General features: G+C 44.7%; 1 pseudogene; it reads right to left on the bottom strand.

The window, feature by feature from the left end:
- Nucleotides 1–445: 445 nt before the first annotated feature.
- Nucleotides 446–1,484, bottom strand: LOC147339990 (melanoma-associated antigen B17-like; annotated as a pseudogene).
- Between the last annotated feature and the right edge of the window lie 11,437 nt (nucleotides 1,485–12,921).

The following is a 12,921-nucleotide window of genomic DNA, read 5'->3' as shown; positions in this document are numbered from 1 at the left end:
CTTGACTACTCTGAGAAAATTCTGTTCCAGTGTCATCTTACCTTGTTTAGATGGTGAACAACATATTCAATACGTTCAATGTGTTTTACATATACCCAACCTGTGGCTTTCAAAACTTTAAAACAGCGAACAATGTGATTTATATGATTAATATATTTGTTTTATAAAGAACAATAAACCTCATGAAAAATAATTAACATTTGAAAATACTAAAGTCCTCCCTCATCTCCTTAATTTAAATCAACTTTCACTAGATATTTCTCCTATGGATAAAAGAAAAAAGATATATATTTTGTTAAAATGAGTTGTACCTAAACTCCCTTACTACATATAACAGTAAAGAACATACAAACTTTGTTCCCTCCACCCTACTACTCTCTACTATTTAGAAGCTTGAAAGCTCTGTTCCAACACAAAAGGGAAGAAAGTATCTGGGCCTCCCTCCCTAGATGTGGGAGGAGCTGTAGGACTTGGCCCTGGAAGGGGCACTGGCTTCAGCCATGGTTGGAGCCCTGGCCATGCCTCAGAGCCCTGATGTCTCTACCTGATCTCTCAGAGCCTCGACATAGAGGTCTGGGAAGGAAGTTGGGACCTGTCATGGGTCTTGGCCAGCACCTCCAACACCTTCATCTTATTGGCCTCAACACAACCTCTTGAGCCCCACAGGAACTCGTAGTGTGGAGGATCACATTGGGCACCTATTGGTACTTCAGGTACTTCTTCTGCACCAGATCTTTGGTGATGAGCCTTCTGGGCTCCCCAAAGATCCAGTGCCTCCTCCCAGTATAGACCCCCAACACACTGAGGAATTCCCAGACTTCCTCCCTGGTGGCGCGGTTACCCTTCATGAAGATAATGCCCAGGAGCACCATGAGGAAACCGGACTTGGGCACGCCCCCCTCATCACTCAGACCTTCATCGCCCCCGAGGTTGAGCTTGTTGATGAGGGTGTAGATGTTCCTGCTATGGTCGACTTCCATCAGCTCCAGGCCAAATACCAGCTCCATGTGCTTAGAGGCTCTCCTGAGGATCTCAGGGATGTGCTGCCTATACTTGGTGCCAACGACCTTCAGCAGGGCGTGCTGCGAGATGGGCTCCTTCTTGGTGGACTTCTCCAGCAGGAACTCCAGCAGCATGCTGGCCTTCCTGGTCAGAGGATCTATTCGAGGGCTCTGAGTGGCAGGGGCTGCCTGGGAGGTACCTGCACTTTCCTCCTCTGGGCCCTGGGCACCTTCATCAGATCCTGCGCAGGAGGGCCCTGCATCAGGAGAGCTAGGGGCCATGGCTTCCTGAAGCTCCTGGTGATCTCCAGTAGCAGGGGAGCCCCGGGAAGAACCCTGAGGGACAGACGAGGGGGAGGAGGGGCACTCCTCTTTGGGGGCTGCAGCAGCACTGGTCTGGGCCTCTTGGGGACACTGAGTGTCCCCCTGGACCTGGTGGCATTTCACACAGGCATGGTACTTGTTCTTGTGCATCCGAGGCATGGTGACACAGGTTATGGATCACAGGCGCATGCAGGCAGGGTGGCAGGCAAGGAGGGCACCTAGAGGAAGGACAAGCAGATGTTGTGAGCAACTGCAGTTAGGAGATTCCTCCCTGGCTTGAACCAAAGACGCCTCTGAGCAGTCCTTGAGGCCAGTGGTCTAGGACCCACAAGTCTTGTGTTCTCCTGGTGAGCCCCTCCCTTGAGACCACTGAGTAGGAAGTGAGAGTGATCTCTGGGGCGCAGCCAGACAGCCCTGCCTCGGTGTTAAGAGGGAGGCCTGTGGGAGTTGGCAGGGGAGGCAGGTCCTTTCAGTTCACATTTCAGAGTCATGATGAAAACTGGGGCAAGACTCCCTCATATTGCCCCCGCCCCCAAACCCACCCACCCTGTTCCCTCTCTTGCTTTGAAGTTGACGCTGCCACTTTCCCTGTCACCCCAGATGATGAGAGGAGGGAATGTTCAGGCCCCCAATGAAGGGAGCCGGGACCCGCCCTTCTGCTGTCTCGAAGCTGCCCGTTCACAACCAAGCTGCAACCTCCCCTAACAGACTACCACCCCCGTCCCCGTGTTTGGCTGGGAGGAAGTGCTGGCCACAGGGGAGGGTCCTGAGTCAGTCGTGTGATGCGGAGGATGGTCATTACCCTGATTCCTCCCGAGCCCTGACATCCTCCCTCTGCTGACCAGCTGCCAGCCCTCAGAACGAGGTCCCCTCTTCCCTGAGTGTCCCGTGTTGGCGATCGCAGTCAGGGAGCCCCTCAGCCTTTAGAACTGCCCAGATGCTGACCGGTTGCTCTCCAGCCATGTGACACTGGGTAAGCGGTTAGGCGTGGCCACCCATCTGGGGTGTGGAGACACTCAGTCCCCCCGCGGGTCCCTCGTTCACTCCACAGAATCCCGGACTTCCCTCTACTGAACAGAGCCAGGGTCCAGCAACCCTGCACCCAGATCCACCACCCCTGGACCCAGGTTATGTCCCGGGAACCCGTGTGCATAGCCGATGGACATTGCACCTAAGAGCCTGGTCCTAGCCTCCAGGCGTAGAGCAGGTGCAGGGTTGCCGGGGGGCTGTGAAGTCCCCTCTTTTCGGATGGAAAAGGTGTTGGGAGTGCCAGGGCATATCTTTGTAACTATCCATTGCACTTGTAACTCATGTCACCTCCAACTTGGACCCCTGGTGAGACCTCAGACTCCTCCCTCTGGTCACAACTACAGCAGCTCTCAAAGATAGTAGCCCTCTCAAAGATGGCATCGCAACCCAGCGTGGATAGGCGGCCTTCACTTCCTATCATGCCCATCTGGGCTCCAGGAGGACAGCAGGGGCGTGGCTTGGGTGGGCAGGATTCCAGGGGAGTTTCCGGCAAGAGGAGGGATGTGATCCTTTCTTCTACTCATAGTGGCTCCTGAGATGTCCCTGCTGATCTCAGTCAACTGGCCTCACTCCTTACCTCTCACTTGTCTCAGTAAACCAAGCAGGAAGAATTTGGGAGCCCGAGCCTGAAAGCCTTCCTGGACCTGCTGAGACAGACAGTGAGGGCACTTGGGCTCCTTCTTGTGTGCTGAGTGATGCTGTCTGTCTATCCCTGTCTTCCTCCGACCGTAATGCTGCGTTACGTGCCATCTGCTGACCTGAGGGCAAGGCCTCACCTGGAAGATGTCAAATCCACAGACGCCTGGTGAGAAGTGCACCAGCATCTCATCTGGACACTTCTGCCTAAGGCTTCCTGGAAGTGGCTGCTGCAGGTAAGAAAAGCGAGAGGGAAGGATGGGAGAATGCCTTCTGTGGTGTGGAACCCCTCACATCTCACTCAGGATCTTCATATTGACTGCAGGCAGAGCCTGGAAACCTTTCCCTTTCTGGTATAAAACCACCCCTGTCCCCACCCATGTACCTCACAACCCCAGCAGAGAAAATGAAGGGGCTCCTTAGCCTGATGGTTCTCACTGTGGGCTCTTAGTCGACTGCAGGGGCATTGCTTGCAAGTTCTGAGATGAATTTCTGTCCTTTTGTACAATTATGGTGATATAGGCTTTTCTCTTTTAGTCCATGTGTGACAGTCTCTTAAGCTCATCATTTACAAGGGCCAGTTGTCATTCACTAACAAAGTTTGTGCTGGTTATTGTATGACCTCTGGGCCATACTGCCATGTCCATCCCAAACTTTGGTGCCCCATGATCCTGGCATGGGGCTCTGAGATGCTGCCTCAGGTTCCTTCAGTGAACCAGTAGAGGTTCATGGTCCCATGGCCCAGTGGAAGAATCAACTGCTCCAGTTTAAAGCCTTTTCCAGCTGATCCTGTTGTCTGTTTCCTTTGTGACCTGCACACCTGTGTCAGCCTCAGAGTACTCCCCCACCTGGGTACTCATAGGGTCAAGTTCAATGGAGACTTATTGTTCCTCAGGGATTATTTAGTTTTGTGTTCTTGCTTTTGTTAGTAGTTGTCTTTATTCCTTGTGTAAGTTTTCCATGGTTTGTTCTGGGTACAGGAAACAGCTGCCCACGTGTGATTGTGGTCTCAGCTACTCCCGGTTTGGTACTAAATCTGTAAAGGATTTCAGGAAAATTGACAGTATTACAGTATGTCCTCCTCGTGTATACACCTAAGATACTGTTTGAGACTTCTTTTCCGAAGGGTCTCAGGAAATTCTTGTTTCCTCCATGTAGATTGGATACATTTTTCTAAGGTTTCTTTGTAGGTACGTTTTTTATATGGTTGCTTTTGTTTATGGTGTATTTTCTATTACATGATCTAAGTTACTGTTGATTCTTCCAGACCAGTTTCTTGATTTTGCTGTGCTGATCTTTTTTATGCCAGTTTTCTGAAGTTCGTTTTCTGTGTCAATATATTCTGTGCCTGTTTCCTAAGAATTTTAATTCAAGGATCAAATACTTAGTGTGATATTTTGCTCCTCATTATTGCTGATTTTATTAATTTTGCTTTGGTGCATATAACTCTGTACTGGCTCTGTGTTCTTATCCATATTTTTTTTCTAGTTTTTAAATTATTAGACTTAAAAATGTTTTAATTGACAGATAGTTGCTATATAATATTTTGTTAGTTTCTGCTATACAACAGAATGAATCAGCTATAAGTGTACATATTCCTCCTGCCTCATGAGACTCCCTCCCAGCCCCACACCTCACCCCTCTATTTTGTCACATAGCACCAGGCTGAGCTCCCTGTATTATATAGCAGTTTCCCACTAGCTCTCTATTGTACACTTGGTACAGTATTTTTGTCAGTGCCACTCACAATTCATTCCACCCTGTCCTTCCCTTGCTGTGTCCACATGACCATTCTCTACATCTGTGTCACTATTCCTGCCCTTCAAATAGGTTTATAAGTACCATTTTCTATTTTCCATGTGTATGCATTAATATGCACTCTTTTTCTGTTTTTGAGTTACTTCACTCTGTTTACAGGCTCTAAGTGCATCCACCTCACTACAAGTGACTTAAATTCATTCCTTTCTATGGCTAATATTTCATTGTATGGAGAAGGCAATGGTAACCCACTCCAGTACTCTTGCCTGGAAAATCCCATGGATGGAGGAGCCTGATAGGCCACAGTCCATGGGGTTGCGAGGAGTCGGACACGACTGAGAGACTTCACTTTCCCTTTTCACTTTCATGCATTGGAGAAGAAAATGGCAGCCCACTCCAGTGTTCTTTCCTGGAGGATCCCAAAGATGGGGGAGCCTGGTGGGCTGCCGTCTGTGGGGTCACACAGAGTTGGACATGACTGAAGCGACTTCTGCTATACAACACCATGAATCAGCTCTACGTATACATATTCCTCCTGCCTGATGAGACTTCCTCCCACCCCCTCATCTCACCCCTCTAGGCTGTCACACAGCACCAGGCTAAGCTCCCTGTACTATACAGCAATTTTCCGCCAGCTGTCTTTTGTACACATGGGACTCGATATTTCTCAGTGCCACGCTCTCAATTCATCCTACACACCTTCCCTTGCTGTGTCCACAGGTCCATTCTCCACATCTGTGTCACTATTCCTGCCCTTCAAATAGGTTCGTGAGTACCATTCCTACTTTCCATGTATATTTGTTAATGTACATTACTTTTCTGTTTCTAACTTACTTCGCTCTGTAAACAGGCTCTAGGTGCATCTACCTCACTACAAGTGACTTAAATTAGTTCCTTCTTATGGGTAATATTCCACTGTATGTGGCTACCTCAACTTCGTTATCCAGTCATCTGTCAGTTGAAGTCTGCTTTGCTTCCACGTCCTGTCTATTGTAACCAGTGCTGCAATGAACATTGGATACAGGTATCTTTTCAATTATTCTTTTCTCAGTGTATATGTGCAGTATTTCTATTGCTGGGTCATATGGTAGTTTTAATTCTAGTTTTAAAGGAATCTCCCCAGTGTTCTCCATAGTGGCTATATCAGTTTCCATTCCCACCTTTTCTCTAAACTCTCCCCAGCATTTACTGCTTGTACAATTTTTGATGATGGCCATTCTGACTTGTATGAGGCGGCACCTCATTGTAATTTTGATGTGCATTTCTCTCGAGATGAACGATGTAGCTCCTCTTTTCATGTGTTTATGAGTTTGTTGCCCCTCTGTATTTCTTTTATAAAAGAACAGATTTAGGATTGGAGAAAATTCAGCAAATAGAATAGAGAGGTCCCATACAGCCACTCTCTTCCTCCACTTGGTATCTTCTATTATTAACATCTTGTATTGGTTCAATGGATACAAGTTCATTTTTTACAATTGATCAACTAATGTCAATATGTTATTATTAACTATTGTCATTGTTTACAATACATTTTACTTTTTGTGTTTTACAGTTCCTTAGTGTTTGACAGATGCATGATAGGATCAACTCAGCCAACATGGTGTCGTGCAGAGGAGTGTGAATGCCCTATGGATCTCCCATGCTCCACCTGTCCATCCCTCAAAACCTCACTTGGAACCCCTGACAACTACTCAACATTTTACTCTTTCTAAAGATTTGCATTTTCCAGACTGTAACATTGATGGAATCATACAGTATGTAGGCTCTTTATACTGGCTTCTTCTGCTAATCAATACACATTGAATTTTCTCTATAACTTGTTATGGTTTGAAATGTTTTCTTCCAGGACTGAATAGCGTTCCGTGTAGCTTACCATACTTTGTTTACCCACTCGTGTACTGAAGGTCATCTTTGGTGATTTCGGTTTTTGGCAGCTATGACTTATTCTGCTATTAAAATTTGTTTGAAGGTTTTTGGATGGGCTGGGCTCTTTTGAGTAAATACCTTAACATTCATTTGCTAGATCATATGATAAGACTGGAGCTTCCCTGGTGGCTCAGACGGTAAAGCTATGTTTAGCTTAAAAGAATTTGCCAGACAGTTTCCAAAGTATCAGTATCACTGCATTCCTTTTAGCAGTGAATTCATTTTCAGGTAGTTTGCCTGTTTCCTCTTCATTTATTTGGACTTCTGTGTTTCTGGTTTGTTCCTTTATTTGTGTAGTATTTCTCTGCCTTTTTCATTATTATTATTATTTTAATTATCATGTTTGAGGTCTCCTTTTCCCAGGCTTCAAGGTTGAATTCTTTCTTCCTTTTTATTTCTGCCCTCTAAGGTTGGTCCAGTGGTTTGTGTAAGCTTCTTATAGGGTGAGATTTGTGCTGAGTTTTTGTTTGTTTGTTTGCTTTTTCCTCTGATGGGCAAGGCTGAGTAAGGTGGTCATTCTGTCTGCTGATGATCGGGTTTGCATTTTTGTTTTCTTTGTGGTTTAGATGAGGCGTCCTGCAGAGGGTGCTATCAGTGGTTTGGTGATGCCGGGTCTTGTATTCCTGTGGTTTCCTTTGTGTCAGTTCTCACTGTCTGATATCCTAGGGTTAGTTCTCTGATAGTCTAGGATCTTGGAGCCAGTGGACCCACTGTAAAGGCTCAGGGCTTGACCTTGAATTTTGCGTGGGTCTATACATTCTTTTCTGCTGGTCATGTACTCCTGTCCACTCTCAGCTGGTATTCTGCATCCACTTCTGTGTCTGAAGGTGTATTCCTGATGTATCCATGAAGAGAAATGTATTCCACGTCCAGCAACTCCTCTTGCCATCTTGTTCCTCCTGGACAAGATTCGTGAGAGTCCCTTGGACTGCAAGGAGATCTAACCAGTCAATTCTAAAACATATCACTCCTGAATATGCATTGGAAGGACTGATGCAGAAGCTGAAGGTCCAATACTTTGACGATATGATGTGAAGAACTGACTCATTGGAAAAGACACGGATGCTGGGAAAGATTGAAGGCAGGAAGAGAAGGGGACTACAGAGGATGAAAACATTGGTTGGCATGACCCTCTCAATGGACATGAGTTTGAGCAAGCTCTGGGAATTGGTGATGGACAGGGAAGCCTGGAGTGCTGCAGTCCATGGGGTTTCAAAGAGTCAGACATGACCGAGAGACTGAACAGAACAGATGAGTCATCAAAATATTCTTGTCATTCCTATATTTTCTGGATGAGTTGAAGCCTTCCCTTGCTGATTCCAAAGAAAGTGTGAGAAAATGTGTTCTCTGCTTGGTTTATCAAGTGTGATCCAGGCACACATTTCCCTGGGCAAATTATACAAGCTTTAACCAAAACCTTGCACGTGTCTTGAAATTATCATTGTCCATATGAACCACAAACTTCAGGGAGGATTGACAGAAACAGTACAAAAACTGGACTCTGGCAATATAAGAATTAGGAACATGGGGCTTAATGAATTACAAATATGATGATAATTTTCCTGATTTTTTTGAAAGATTACTGTCTTTTAAAAATCTTTCATTTTCTACATATAAGGAAATTTTTTAACACAGCAATTTGATAAATTGTACCTTTGTCATTAGAATTGAAACATTAATTTTTCTCTCCCTACTGTCTCACTCCAGAAATTAGAAACTCTCAATGTTCTTATTTTCTTAGGAAAATAGTTATTTTTCAAAAGTTCAGTGAGAATCTGTTCTTGTAGCGGGATAAATGGAAATAGAAATTATACTACCGAGACTTTGACTGGAATGTCATATTTGACAGACACAGGTAGACTTGGATATGACCAGGTAACTTGAGGAAACTAAGGTTAACCATCAGATCAGATCAGTCGCTAAGTCGTGTCTGACTCTTTGCGACCCCATGAATTGCAGCACGCCAGGCCTCCCTGTCCAGCACCAACTCCCGCAGTTCACTAAGACTCATGTCTTAGTTCACATGTCTAAGTTCACATGTCCATCGAGTCAGTAATGCCATCCAGCCATCTCATCCTCTGTCCTCCCCTTCTCCTCCTGCCCCCAATCCCTCCCAGCATCAGAGTCTTTTCCAATGAGTCAACTGTCCTCATGAGGTGGCCAAAGTACTGGAGTTTCAGCTTTAGCATCATTCCTTCCAAAGAAATCCCAGGGCTGATCTCCTTCAGAATGGACTGGTTGGATCTCCTTGCAGTCCAAGGGACTCTCAAGAATCTTTTCCAACACCACAGTTCAAAAGCATCAATTCTTTGGCGTTCAGGCTTCTTCATTGTCCAACTCTCACATCCTTACATGACCACAGGAAAAACCATAGCCTTGACTAGACGAACCTTTGTTGGCAAAGTAATGTCTCTGCTTTTGAATGTGCTATCTAGGTTGGTCATAACTTTCCTTCCAAGGAGTAAGCGTCTTTTAACTTCATGGCTGCAGTCACAATCTGCAGTGATTTTGGAGCCCAAAAAAATAAAGTCTGACACTGTTTCCACTGTTTCCCCATCTATTTTCCATGAAGTGATGGGACTGGATGCCATGATCTTCGTTTTCTGAATGTTGAGCTTTAAGCCAACTTCTTCACTCTCCACTTTCACTTTCATCAAGAGGCTTTTTAGTTCCTCTTCACTTTCTGCCATAAGAGTGGTGTCATCTGCATATCTGAGGTTATTGATATTTCTCCTGGCAATCTGGATTCCAGCTTGTGTTTCTTCCAGTCTAGCGTTTCTCATGATGTACTCCGCATATAAGTTAAATAAACAGGGTGACAATATGCAGCCTTGACATACTCCTTTTCCTATTTGGAACCAGTCTGTTGTTTCATGTCTAGTTCTAACTGTTGCTTCCTGACCTGCATACAAATTTCTCAAGAGGCAGATCAGGTGGTCTGGTATTCCCATCTCTTTCAGAATTTTCCACAGGTGATTGTGATCCACACAGTCAAAGGCTTTGGCATAGTCAATAAAGCATAAATACATGTTTTTCTGGAACTCTCTTGCTTTTTCCATGATCCAGCAGATGTTGGCAATTTGATTTCTGGTTCCTCTGGCTTTTCTAAAGCCAGCTTGAACATCAGGCAGTTCACGGTTCACATATTGCTGAAGCCTGGCTTGGAGAATTTTGAGCATTACTTTACTAGTGTGTGATATGTGTGCAATTGTGCGGTAGTTTGAGCATTCTTTGGCATTGACTTTCTTTGGGATTGGAATGAAAACTGACCTTTTCCAGTCCTGTGGCCACTGCTGAGTTTTCCAAATTTGCTGGCATATTGAGTGCAGCACTTTCACAGCATCATCTTTCAGGATTTGGAATAGCTCAACTAAAATTCCATCACCTCCACTAGCTTTGTTCATAGTGATGCTTTCTAAGGCCCACTTGACTTCACATTCCAGGATGTCTGGCTCTAGGTCAGTGATCATGTCATCGTGATTATCTGGGTCATGAAGATCTTTTTTGTACAGTTCTTCTGTGTATTCTTGCCATCTCTTCTTAATATCTTCTGCTTCTGTTAATTCCATCCCATTTATGTCCTTTATCGAGCCCATCTTTGCATGAAATGTTCCTTTGGTATCTCTGATTTTCTTGAAGAGATCCCTAGTCTTTCCCATTCTGTTGTTTCCCTCTATTTCTTTGCACTGATCGCTGAAGAAGGCTTTCTTATCTCTTCTTGCTATTCTTTGGAACTCCGCATTCGGATGTTTATATCTTTCCTTTTCTCCTTTGCTTTTCACTTCTCTTCTTTTCACAGCTATTTGTAAGGCCTCCCCAGACAGCCATTTTACTTTTTGCATTTAATGAGGTTCGTGACATTGTACAGGAGACAGGGATCAAGACTATTCCCATGGAAAAGAAATGCAAAAAATGGTTAACCATAGGGAGCCATAAAAACCCGTAGGAAAAACAGCCTGGGACCTTGCTGATAGAATTCCCATCAGCCTTACCAGGTGAGTAAGGAAGATCACTTCTGGTAGGCCCAGGAACTTTAGGATGTTTTGGGGACTTCAGGAAGAGAGGAATTCATCCAGATCTCTAGGTTTGACAACAAGTCTTTGCTGTGGCTTCCTAGCCTCAAGAGGCTATTAAAATTTCCTTCTGGAGACTCCTTATGAACCATTCCAGCAAAGCAGATTTAAAAGCGCCTATTGGCAAATTATTATTCTTACTGTACTTAGATAAATAATCAGGCCGAGTTTATTGAATTGAGACTTCCTTTGCAAACAAATTAGGTCTTAGTTTTCCTGTCTTCGGTAGAAATGAGGGAGATGATAGACAGAAAAAATTGGTTCAATAGAAAGTGTCCTACACATGTGTGGGTATTAGGTTCTAGTGGTATTATGTTTCCCAGAAGTTTTATTATTTACCTGCAAACTGGGTTGGATCCTGAATTTTTCTAGTGTCCACCCGTATCTAGCTGCAACTGTCTTACTAAAATTCCCCATTTCTCCCATCCTTTTGATGTGTCTGTGGGGAGACAGTGAGCTCCGAGTGATACACCTCTACCATCTTGATCCGCTAGTTTCCCATTCTTTTGACTTGAATCACTGAGAACTAACATTGCCATTTTCCTGAAGTCCTGCAATGTGAAGCAAATGACTTGATGCAAGATCAGAGCGATTGTCACAACAGCTTATGTTCAAATAGACTTCATGCCTGTTGCTGTACGAGCCACTGAGAAAGTTAACCTGATCACCCAGAGATATTGCTAACTGTGATAGAGACATTTCAAACTGCAATAGTTGCTTCAATCCTGACACCTAGAAAACATCTTGACTGACTACCCTCTGGGCTCAGAAACTGGTTTATAACCAGCTCTGATCATTAACGTCTGCTTTTCTTTTGTTTCCATAGAAATGCCTCTTATTAGTAACTACCTGATACTGCTTGTACCATAGACCTAGCTTTGGGAGCCCACCTGCATCACCACCTATTGAAATGAGATATCACTCTTTTTTAAATTTATTTAATTGGAGCCTAATTACTTTACAATATTGTATTGGTTTTGCCATAAATGAACTGACCTGTTCTCAGAATGATGCAACTGCTGCCATGAAATTCAGGACTCCACTAATCCATTCTCTCTCTCCACAGTGACCAGATCAGCTTTTACCATGTGAGACTTGCAGGCAAGTTTCAGAGGAGGGACCTGTCAAGGCTTAGGGCACTCTGCCCCCAAATATACCAGAGTGGTATATTGATTATTTTGAATTCAAGTTACTTAAGAAACAGCCAACAGAGGAGGGACATGCTGCCACCTCCCGATTTCTGTCTCCCTGAGAGCAGGAAATGCATCTCATTTGAAGGATGTACTGCCTGCATCTGGAGGCAGAGGGAAACCCTTCTAACCAGAAATAGGCAGTTCAAGCAGAGAAGCCTGTATACACAAACATTGTTAAGTCTTTCATTTACTACCCTGGGTACAGATTCTGTTTAGATTCCTTACTAGTTGAATACCTAAAACCTAAGTTGATTTGTCCTGTTGATTCCTCACAAATTGTTTTGTTGTCTAAAAAATAAAAAAGCTGCCTGCTTTGCCCACTTCTTAGGTCCCATTTCTATGACACCTCTGTGCACATGAATTGCAATTTGTCTCTTTTTCTCCTGTTACCCTATCTTGTGTCAAGTTTATTAGTAGTCTAACCACAAGAATTCAAAAGGGGTAAAGGGAGGAATGTCCTCCTTCCCTACACACCTCAAGGGAGTTCACCCTTACATCTCAGAAACTCCCTGCAGACGATGTGCATAGCATACCAATCTGTGCACTGGAATCTCCTGCATTGAGATAAGAGCAGAGACACCATAGATTTCTATCTGGTAGGGGCCGAACTCCACAAATGCATATTGAAGGCATAACTCAGAGTACTTCAGAATGCAACTGTAGTTAGAAATAAGGTCTTTAAAGTGATGGTTGAGTTAAAATTAAGTCATTCAGTTCAGATCAGTTCAGTTGCTCAGTTGTGTCCAACTCTTTGTGACCCCATGAATCGCAGCACGCCAGGCCTCCCTGTGTATCACCAACTCCCGGAGTTCACTCAGACTCACGTCCATCAAGTCAGGGATGCCATCCACCCGTCTCATCCTCTATCGTCCCCTTTTCCTCCTGCCCCCAATCCCTCCCAGCATCAGAGTCTTTTCCAATGAGTCAGCTCTTTGCATGAGGTGGCCAAAATACTGAAGTTTCAGCTTTAGCATCATTCCT

Source organism: Bos grunniens, chromosome X (genome assembly GCF_055505025.1).
Source record: "Bos grunniens cultivar Pamir isolate PY7600 chromosome X, Bosgru_T2T1.0, whole genome shotgun sequence".
NCBI lineage: Eukaryota > Metazoa > Chordata > Mammalia > Artiodactyla > Bovidae > Bos > Bos grunniens.
Note: the sequence above shows the minus strand (reverse complement) of the source record. Positions and strands in the feature narration are given on the sequence as shown.